The sequence below is a fragment of the Buceros rhinoceros genome, unplaced genomic scaffold (genome assembly GCF_000710305.1).
Source record: "Buceros rhinoceros silvestris isolate BGI_N320 unplaced genomic scaffold, ASM71030v1 scaffold13795, whole genome shotgun sequence".
Taxonomy (NCBI): Eukaryota; Metazoa; Chordata; class Aves; order Bucerotiformes; family Bucerotidae; genus Buceros; species Buceros rhinoceros.
This window is the reverse complement of record NW_010411241.1, coordinates 37,577-47,171: the sequence shown is the minus strand read 5'-3', so window position 1 is coordinate 47,171 and position 9,595 is coordinate 37,577.

Sequence of the window (9,595 nt, the reverse complement as noted above, 5' to 3'; positions counted from 1 at the left end):
AATTCCTGCTTTTAGCTCGTCTGTAATTCCAGTCCAATGGGCCCCCTCTGATATGCCATGGAAATGGTGGTATCTTCTGCGACTGCAGAAGCAGCTGACGTAGTAACCTGGGCTTGCGGCCCCACTCCCCGTTTGTGGCAGCCTCTCTGAGCATCACTTACACAAGGATTCCTTCAACAGTTTCTCGATTCCAGGTCTCTCTTTCTGACCTCAGCAGCTAAGCTGGATTCGCTCAACTTGTATTAGAAACTTTTATAAAGACTTGCCCAGTACTAGCAGCCTCCCCCAAACTGTCCAGCAACTTTTAACTACCTACTATGTGATACACAGAATCTTCCCATTCACGTGACTCATAGCTTGTATGTACCAGGCTGAAAAAACAGCACTCGGTCTCTTACGTGGGTGTCTGTGTCACTGTGAGAGTAGAGGGTGCGCTACAGATGTACCTCGACGAGATGTTACCACTGAGTTTAGCCATAGGCACATGTAGTAAGGTCCAATTTACCTCCTCAAATTTGTGTCCAAGTGTTCAGTACTTGTGCAGAATGTTGTAATGCAGCAGCTTCATTATTTTTTTCAAATAGGCAGTATTTAAGGAGTAAATAAAGCACGTGCAGGAGCCACGTGGCTTTTTCCCATTGGGTAACTTCCAGATACTTGTAACCTTCCGTGAGTCTTGCAGTTACCAGCTTTTCTACCTTTTAATTCAGCAGAGTGCTCTGGCTCATTCACATCTACGGTTTTGTGAATGGGCCCACTTGAGAAATACGTATCGTGCTGAATCAGATTGGCACTGGTTTCTTTGTCCATCTGGAGCCCAGAAATAATTCTCAAAACATACTAGCAAATCCAGCCACAGCCTATCGATTAGCAGTGCGTAGGTATCCATGTACCCCGAGCTGCTGCGTAACCGCCCAGCTGCTGTGCTTTTTAACCTGCTGCCTGAAAAACCAGGCTACAACAGGACTTGTGAATAGTAGAAATTCATAGCAGTTGTGCTTCAACCCTGCAGCCCTTCTCCCTCTCCCGAATGCGAAGTTCTCATGTTTCCCGGGATTTAAAGCAGCTGGCATCTGAAGAGCAGAGGGGGGTGATGGCGCTCTCCCTGTGTCAGTGCAGGCAATGCGGGTGCAGGTCAGGTGTGCCAGTGCACACAGGTAACCTCGGCTGCCTTCCAGCTGAGCAGCTGCCCCCCGGAGAAATCCCTGGACGTTTGTGGTAGTGACTGCAGTGGACTCCACTCTGTTCGTGAGGCTTTTTACTTCTTCCAAAGAAGAAAACCTGCCTCTGTACCCATGGTGTGATGTTACTGGATGTGCTGGGGCAGGGAGCAGTCTTCTGACCAGCGGGTTGGGAAAGCTGCAGTGTGGTGGGTTTCCTGCAAAGCTAAGCAGTCCCAGTCTTTCCTTTTATTTTCTGTTTCACCTTCCATGATAATCCCCTTTGTCTAAATAGGGTTCTTATCCTTGTGTGTGAAAATTGTGTCTGGGTTTGGGCTAAACTTCCTGGTTTGCTCAATTTTTTATAGTTAACTTGGCATCAACTTTATGTTTTAAAGTCTTACTTTATATTTTCTTCCAGCTGCATTGAAGGAATTTTTTAATACATTTTACAGCGAACCTCGTAATGACCGTTACTGTTCACAGTACCTAGAAGTTGATTTGATGCTCCAGTTAGTTAGTGCCTTTTTCCTTCTCCAAACACAGCAAGCCCTTAAGAGGCGTGTTGCTTTTCCGCTTCATGAAAGTTTGGGGTTCTGAGACCCTGCTTTTTAGTCTTGCGGCAAGTCTGTTTTTTGAAGCATACGGAGGGGCTGCGTGTGAGCTGAGGTCTGAAAGCAGCCATACGTAATGTCCTGCCTAAGAAGTGAGAGTTCAGCGTCGAGCCATTTGACACGAGGGTTCAAACGAAAAACTCCACTACAAACTAAAGTCTACCTCTGAATTACTCTCTGGAGGATGTTTCCAAGCAGTTGGACAAGATGGGGCATGCTGCTGACTGGACTCTCCAGGTGATGTTGTCACAGAAATTGTTAGCACCTTGTAGCCCTTCGCAGTAAGAAGTATTCTTCATCCAAGATAATTTTGTTTAATGAGTTTAGCCTCCCATGAGCTCAGCACTCAGCAGAGGCATAAGCATTTCACTGTCATACCTCCATCTCCCCAGAGCGCACCCTTAGGAGCTGTAATCCTGATTATTCACTCAATAAGCATGGTAATAAATGGCTGATACAGAGCACTGCCTTTGAATCCAGTGTTTGCTGCGTGGTGAGCGTAAATACCTACAACTTCCCTCGGTCTTTCCCCCTCTACTTTGTGATGTGTCCTGGTCTCTCTGAGTAGGATTACTGCACTTTCTGTGACCGATTAGCTAGTAACAAGTTCAGTTTAGAGTCCGTAGTTTATTTTACTGTCTGGAAACCAGTACAGACCAGTTTAAATATGTCATTTGCAGTCTGCATATGTAATTAATAACAAATTTTAAAATTGTGAAGAAGGTGAGGGATCAGCTTCAGTCTTTGATTTGGATCAAATCAACAGCTGGTATCTGTCTTACAAACAGCAGCAGCTGTCAGCCAGCAGTACTTAGGTGTGATCCCAGGCCAAGGAGAAGGGAACCCAAAGAGGGTTAGCCCTATCTGATTCCCTTCCTTACTGGTGTTACTGGTGTTTTCATTAGCAGTTTGTCTGGAGGGTGATCAACTGTCCATTTTGTGTAGAAGAGCTCTGGAGGACAACGCGGTGAATTTAAACCATGTACTCCTGCAATGGCTCTAAATCGTTTGTGTGGATGCTGGCGTAGCATCTACTGCTGTGTACACGGTCTGTGTCGATGAAGAGAGACTGCAGAGTGTGTTCGGGTACCTGAACGACCTCCTGTCCCTCGTCATTCCTGTATCAGCACAGTAATCATCACAACCTCCACCCCAGCCGAGCAAACGCTGCTGCTGCTGTTACTGCCCTGAGAGGAGGGGGAAGAAGAAAGCGTGCTGCTGTGACAGCAGTGCAGGCTGGAGTCTCTGCATCAGGTCCCCCAGCCAGGATCCAGCCCCTGGCTCCCTGCTGCAGTGCAGCGCTGCCCATTGTGAGGCACAGAGCACCCCCTCCTCTGCTCGAGTCGTTTTAATGCCCTGATTACTGAAGTGGGTAAGTCACCATCTCTCTTGTAATAATTACAGATTTCCTCTGCGATTTTTCACTCGTCAGTTGCCACAGCAACCATGCAGTGGCTTGGCCGAAAGGCTGTCAAAGGGATTTAAGTCTGAAGTGGCTCAGCCTTTTCCTGTGCTCTGGCACATCTTCCCTCTTGCCCCCTGGCACCATGGCAACCTGGTGATGGCATCTCTGCCTCGGTGATGGCACCCTGTGCTTTGCCCTGCGTCTGCGGGCCTGAAGGGATGCTGCTGTTATTCTCTGTGTGTATCCACATCTCGTGCATTCCCATCTCAGCAGTGCGCGGCGGGAGGTGTGTTAGGATGTGCTGGCTGTTGCACTGCCTGCGCCTGTGCACAACTGAAGGAGCGGAACCAAACCAAGGTTATTTTAGAGCAGCTCTGTGCCCGGGTGTCACCCTCAGGGTATTTGCAAACCAGAGTAAAATGAAGGGTTTTAAGGACCAAACCTGATCTTCAGCTTCCACAATTCTTGAAAACTAGGGAGTCATTTCAGAAGTTAATAGAGTCTGGCTCCATATCTCAGGAATTTGTTTTCAGAAATCTGCCGAGCAGACATTCAGGTGAACTCAGACTCCCAGGGGCCCAGGCTGATGGGCTACACCCACATGCCACTGGAGTAGCAATGGGCAGAGCGAGAGGGTCTTGGTTTGAGGCGAGTTGAGTATTCCTCTCCCCTGGGTTTGGCTGAGCACAGGGTATGGTTTGCAGGACCTGGTTTCATTAACCTTCATTAACTGGGGCATTCCCCCCAGCTAAGCCGCAGGGTCGCAGCTTGGGGTTTCCTCTGGGTGATGCCTGTCCTCGCTGCCGGCAGTCGTGAGCGGCTGCTGGAGGGAGCTGACAGCAATGGCATTTCTCACAAACACAGCCGGCAGCAGCCAACTCTAAGGTGAAGGAGAGCACAGCGTCTTCAACCAGCAAGCTGGCTGTGGGGAGTTTCCACCCGAGTCAAGTAAGTGCCTTTGCCTTGTGCCTGCGCGTGGTAGGGCTCAGCGCAGAGCCCGGCGAGCCTGCGAGGGCTGCGCTCCCACACTGCCCGGTCAGAGGTGAGCGCGTGTCTCTGTGTCTGTGCAGGTGTGTGCGACAGTAAAACATCCCTGTTGTGGGTACGTGTGGTTAGCTGTTCCCCCTGGTGAAAGAAATCTCCTGCATGCGTCTGCTTTTCTGCGTCCTCAGCTGAAATGGGGTCACCTTGAGAAACCAGAGCACTCGCTCCCTGTGAAGCCGTTTCCCTTGGGTTGGTGCAGGCTGCCTCCAAGGAAGCTGTTCATCACTTCGGGAAGCAGCAGAATAAAGTGGGCTTTTACAGTACATTTTATTTGGTGCTATTTATCTACCTGTTTTCATGAACTCTGAGGAGGCAGTGGTTGGATGCTGAGGAGTAAAATCTTACAAGGCATATGACTGAATTTCCTTGGATGAAGTCCCCACTTGAGGGTATTTTGCAATACTTCAATTTTTCTAAAACTACAGAACGCTTGTGGAGCAACTAACCTGAAAAGCATGGCTGTGTCACGATTTAAGCTGTTTAACCCACCGAGAACTGGACTGTTTTGGTGTGGGAAATGTGTGGAAATTAACAGGCATGGTTTGGATATGTTGTTACCATCTGCATTTAAAATCATGCATTCAAAATATGCAGGCTTCAAGAGAGGTTCTTACGTGTAGCTCACTAGTAAAGTTCACTGAAATAGCAAAGTGCTGGGAGCTATTCGGTGGGAGCTATTAAGGAATGACAAACTAAAAATAATGTTAATTTTTTTCAGCTAACATTAGTTTAGCTGTGCTGTTTTTTTGCCAACATTTATGTACAGTTACACCATCTATGTAGGTATCTTTAACTGTGGATTTGGAACTTGCTCAGTTTCTACCAGATGCTTTTTTGACCCCATTTTTTCTTTTCCTGAGACAATGTATTTCTTTCATAGGGAAGGTGTAGGCACATCTCATCCCAGCTTAACTGTTCCGATAGTTCTTGAATCAAAAATGAGCTGCTTGAAAGTTTAGTGGGTCCCCTGCATCCTGATGTGCCATACTTGCAACGTTCCCACCTGCTCTTATTCGTTGGATTATGGACCAGGAGTCTTTTCTTGGTCCAGTATTTGTTGGACACGAGAGAAAGCAGAGACAAGGGTGGAAGGGTTTAAAAAGAAGATGTGGTCATATCCAACCACCAAACCCAGCTCAGAGGACGTGTAACGAGTAGACCCTGGACACGAGTGTAACGACACTTCTGACCGCAGATGAGTTGTGAATTTTGATGGCAGAACTGAAGGTTTTTGTTCCAGCTTTGCTGTTGGGCAGGTAGGCATTGCCATGGCATGGTGGATACTGTACAGTACTGCCAAGCTGTAGGCGTCAGGTTTTTGTCTGATGCGTTGCACTTTGTTTTGGGTTTTTGCTGCAGTTTTCAGAACAGACTGGCTGGAATGCCAGCTGAGTTATAGAGAGATAAGGCAGCTCTGCAAAAAGCCAGTTTATTAGGGAGGACGTACTGTCATGTGTAATATTTACTCTTTTGTCAAGACTGGAAGGACAAAACTAGTCTCCTCATTTCTGTCCTTCTGAACAGTAGTGGGAGCGTTCGATCCTGTTGGTGTCAATAAATAAATAAGCAACCATGAATAACAGACACTTGAGCTTTACTTGTAACTATGACAACTGTGTCCTTGACAACTTAAGTACAATCATGGCGTTTCCAATTACGTCCTGTTCTACACAAAGCCGTTAAGATTATTAGAGGCATAAACAGCAAAAGCAACTGTCAGCTCGTGAAGCGTTTTCTGGCAAAACCCATTTTGGTGGTAGGTACGCACTTCCATTTGCAGGTGGCTGTCACTTGCTTTTTGTCGGTGTCGCTTGGTGAGCTGTGCTCTCCAAGGCCAAGCTCCCCGTTCACTGGTGAGAGTCACTCTCTCTGCTGACTTTTTTGGCTGCTGCCTGTCAAATTGCACCAGGTGAGGGGGCTGAATTTCCCAGTCCTCAGGGGTCTCTTTCTGATGTGTGGGTTATCCCATGGACCCCGCAGACCTCTTCTGCAGAGTGTCTCAGTCCTGTAGCGATCCTGGTGTGTGGCCTTGGTGTTGTGGGGTGCTCGTAACCACCTTTGCTTCTGCAGTACAAGGCTGTGGCCTTTAGTTAACCAAGTCGGGTGAGGAGCAGCTTGTTTCTCTTTTCTGTGCTGTCTCATGGGGAAGGTGCTAGGTACTTTTCTTTCTGAAGTTGAGGATTTCAGCTCTGTTTTGTGCTGGCTTTGTATAGGTGATGGATGGAAGATCTAATGCCAGGCTTATATGAATACTGGATGTAAATTTTAATGCAATTACCTCTTAACACGACTTTCCTATTCCCCCGATGCTCTGAGAGAGCCTTAGTCTAGCTATCACTAGAAGTTCTGGGGGTTACTCTTAACAAATTTCTCTTGCAAATGCCATTGCAAGCCAATTCAAAGTTTTTTTCAGAACTATACCTTTGAAAAAAAGAACCTATCGTATTTCATGGAGTGAAGCACTCAGGCTTTCAAGACCTTTTCAGGACCGTAGTCTATATTGCACTCTTCACTTTGCTTCTGGGACTAAGCAAATTCCAGTTAAATACATCAACATGCTGGCAGGCTCTTTATTTACTTTGTTGTTCACTACATTTAAGGGGCCAAAGCAGTAGGTCAGGATTTCTAATGTCACCCTGTGCTCTGTCAGCAATAACTGGTTAAGTACTTCCGTTTTTTCCCACTGTGACCTCTTGGATGTGGACATGCCCCGTCTCCCCAGAGGAGGGTGGGGCAGTACGTAATGCTTGTGAACAGCCAGTGCTGTATACATCTAATCTTTTCTGTAGACACCATGGTGACATTAGGTTACCCCATTGTTCCTCAAATGCAGACTAAGGATGGACGTGACTATGTTTAATGGATGACAGACTTAGCTGTCTTTCACCTCACCCAGACTTACATTTCTTTGTGAAATTGCGGGAGCATTGCATACTCTGGGATCTCTTTGAGCTGTTTTTAGAAATAAAATACTAGAGCTGCATCACCTAAGTCATGAAAAATGCTTGTTCATGAGCAGTGCAAACCAGGAGACTTGCCCTGCTTACAACTGGCCTTGAATTTTATTTTTTTTTTTTAAGACAGAGCCTTTCAACTCTCTGTTTTGTGGGCCCCAGACACAGAACACTGTCTGCCAGAGGTTGATGAAAATAATAAAAATTAATAACAAGGGATTTTCAGGAGTTTATGGGGTACAGAACATATGATTAGTTAAGATTTTTCCTTCTTGTTGCAGAGTAAGAGCTGATAGGGCTTGTGCAGCATGAATGGGGCTGGACAGCTTGTCCCTGTTCAGCTCGGAAGCTGTGGTCCCGTCCAGCACTAGTTTTGGCAGCCTTTTTGTCTCTCCTTTCTTTGAGAAGTGCTTGTCTCATCTCTGACTTACCATATGGCAATCACTGCTTATGTGACAGGGTCTGCGGCTCCCTCTTCTTAGTGCCCATGTCCCAGCCCAAATTCTTTCCGGCTTGCCTCTGATATGTTCCAGTCTGATTCTCTTCCAGAAAACCTGTCCGAACAGCAGTGATGTTAGGTGTGGGAGTATTGAGGAGGTTAGAAGAGGAGAAACGAGCCTCATGGAAGATGACACAAAAAACAGGACTCACTATTCTGTGAAGCCAGGGAAATTAACTTCTCACTCCAGAAGAAAATCAGCTTTGCAGTGTTTTCCTCTTCCCACAAAGCTGCCCGAGTACTGCCAGGCCTTTCAATGTTGTTCTTCTGTTTTGGTCCCGGGAACCAGAGCTGACTTGGTCTCGGTTTGCAGTTTCTTCCACTGTTAAAAAATAGATGCAGAACATGCAGTATCAAACATGCTGAGGTGTGACCTGAAGGTGTGACCTCCTCACCTCTTAGAGAAACACCCACCTTGCAAACCATCTATACCAGTTCACCTCCAGGATGCCAGGGCAGGCTGGGCTGTGGAAAGGGTGGGATAATGGATCAGGCATAATGCTGGTGCTGCCTGTGGGCTCCCGACAGGGAGGGGAATCCTCCCCTGATGTCTGCAGGATGGCAGAGCTTCAGGACCATGGGCTGCTGCCCCTGCACCCACCAGCAGACCCTGCACAGCTCGTGAAGTGAATACAACTCATGCAGTTTTGAGCTCAAGATGGAACCAAGCGAACAGGACTAAAAGATAGTTTGAGAAATTTTAAATTTCACAACCATTAACAGGTAGCGCAGTGATACCCTCGCTGCTGTGCGTCATGGAAAAGTCAAGAGAAGGAGAACAGCAAAAAAGGAATGAATTTGCCTTTACCTCCCTGCTCCCCAAAACCAGCTTGTGAAGTCTTGAGGAGTAATTGCTGTGTGCAGCTCGTGCTGCCGTTTCTAAAGCACTTAATTGCTCCTGGTTAAATGGATTGGGAGCAGCTTGAGGGACAGATAGATGAATGTGCCCCCATGAATTTAAAACAGGCTTCTGTGTCTTTGGCAGCAGTTGCAAGGAAGAGATGCAGACCTGCAGTGCTGAGCCGTGTCTTGCAGTGTCTGTTTCACCTCTTACCTTTGCCTCTGTCCCGAGGGTGCTTTCCGAGGCAGGATTCTGCACGCTGCGCTCTCAAACGCGGCCGTCATGCTGCATTAGCTTCTCCGCTGGCTGGAGAGAATGGTACACGATTTCCTTGTTTTTCGCTCTCGCGTCTGGATCAAGCCCCCCGAGTGCTGGGGTCCCTTGCTAATTTTTTTATTTTTCCAGAGGTTCCCTGAAAGAAACATAACCTTGTTAGCTCACGGAAACAATGCATCTTTATACATTCACAATAGGCTACAGCTACCGCTGCCGAATGACTGCTGTCGTTCCTAGTAACTCATTTTGCCTGTCAGAAATAATCACTCGGTACAGAATTTTAAGAGCTGCTCCTTGAAAGAATACATCCCATTTCACACTGTGCCTTGGAAAAATCCATGAATTCTTATGTTACATGTGTTCAATAAGCTGTACAGAGCATCCTCTTTGGAAATATTTTTTCTTACTAGAAGAATGTGACTGCAACTTAAACTGCATTTGCCCATTTACATAATGCAAAATGACGTACAAAAATATATGCAAATATATCTGCAAAGTGAACGTATTGAACATTCACTTCAGAATAGCTGTTTTGTACCGCCGTCTGTTAGCGATGCCCTTCTCTGGCTCAGACAGTTGCCACGAGAGGAAAAATATTTAGAGAAGACTTTTATGAATCTCTTTTTCTGGAAGAGTCTCCCTTCTTTGAGGTCTAAGGTAGCCATCATTTGATCTAACCCAGTGTCCTCCACCGTTTCAGTCTGCCCGCTGACACTTGTGCCTGTATTTTGCCTAGGGATTAAAGAACCTGAAGCCGTACGCTACGCAGCAGCGGTGATGGAGCGTGGCTTTGCTGCGGTTT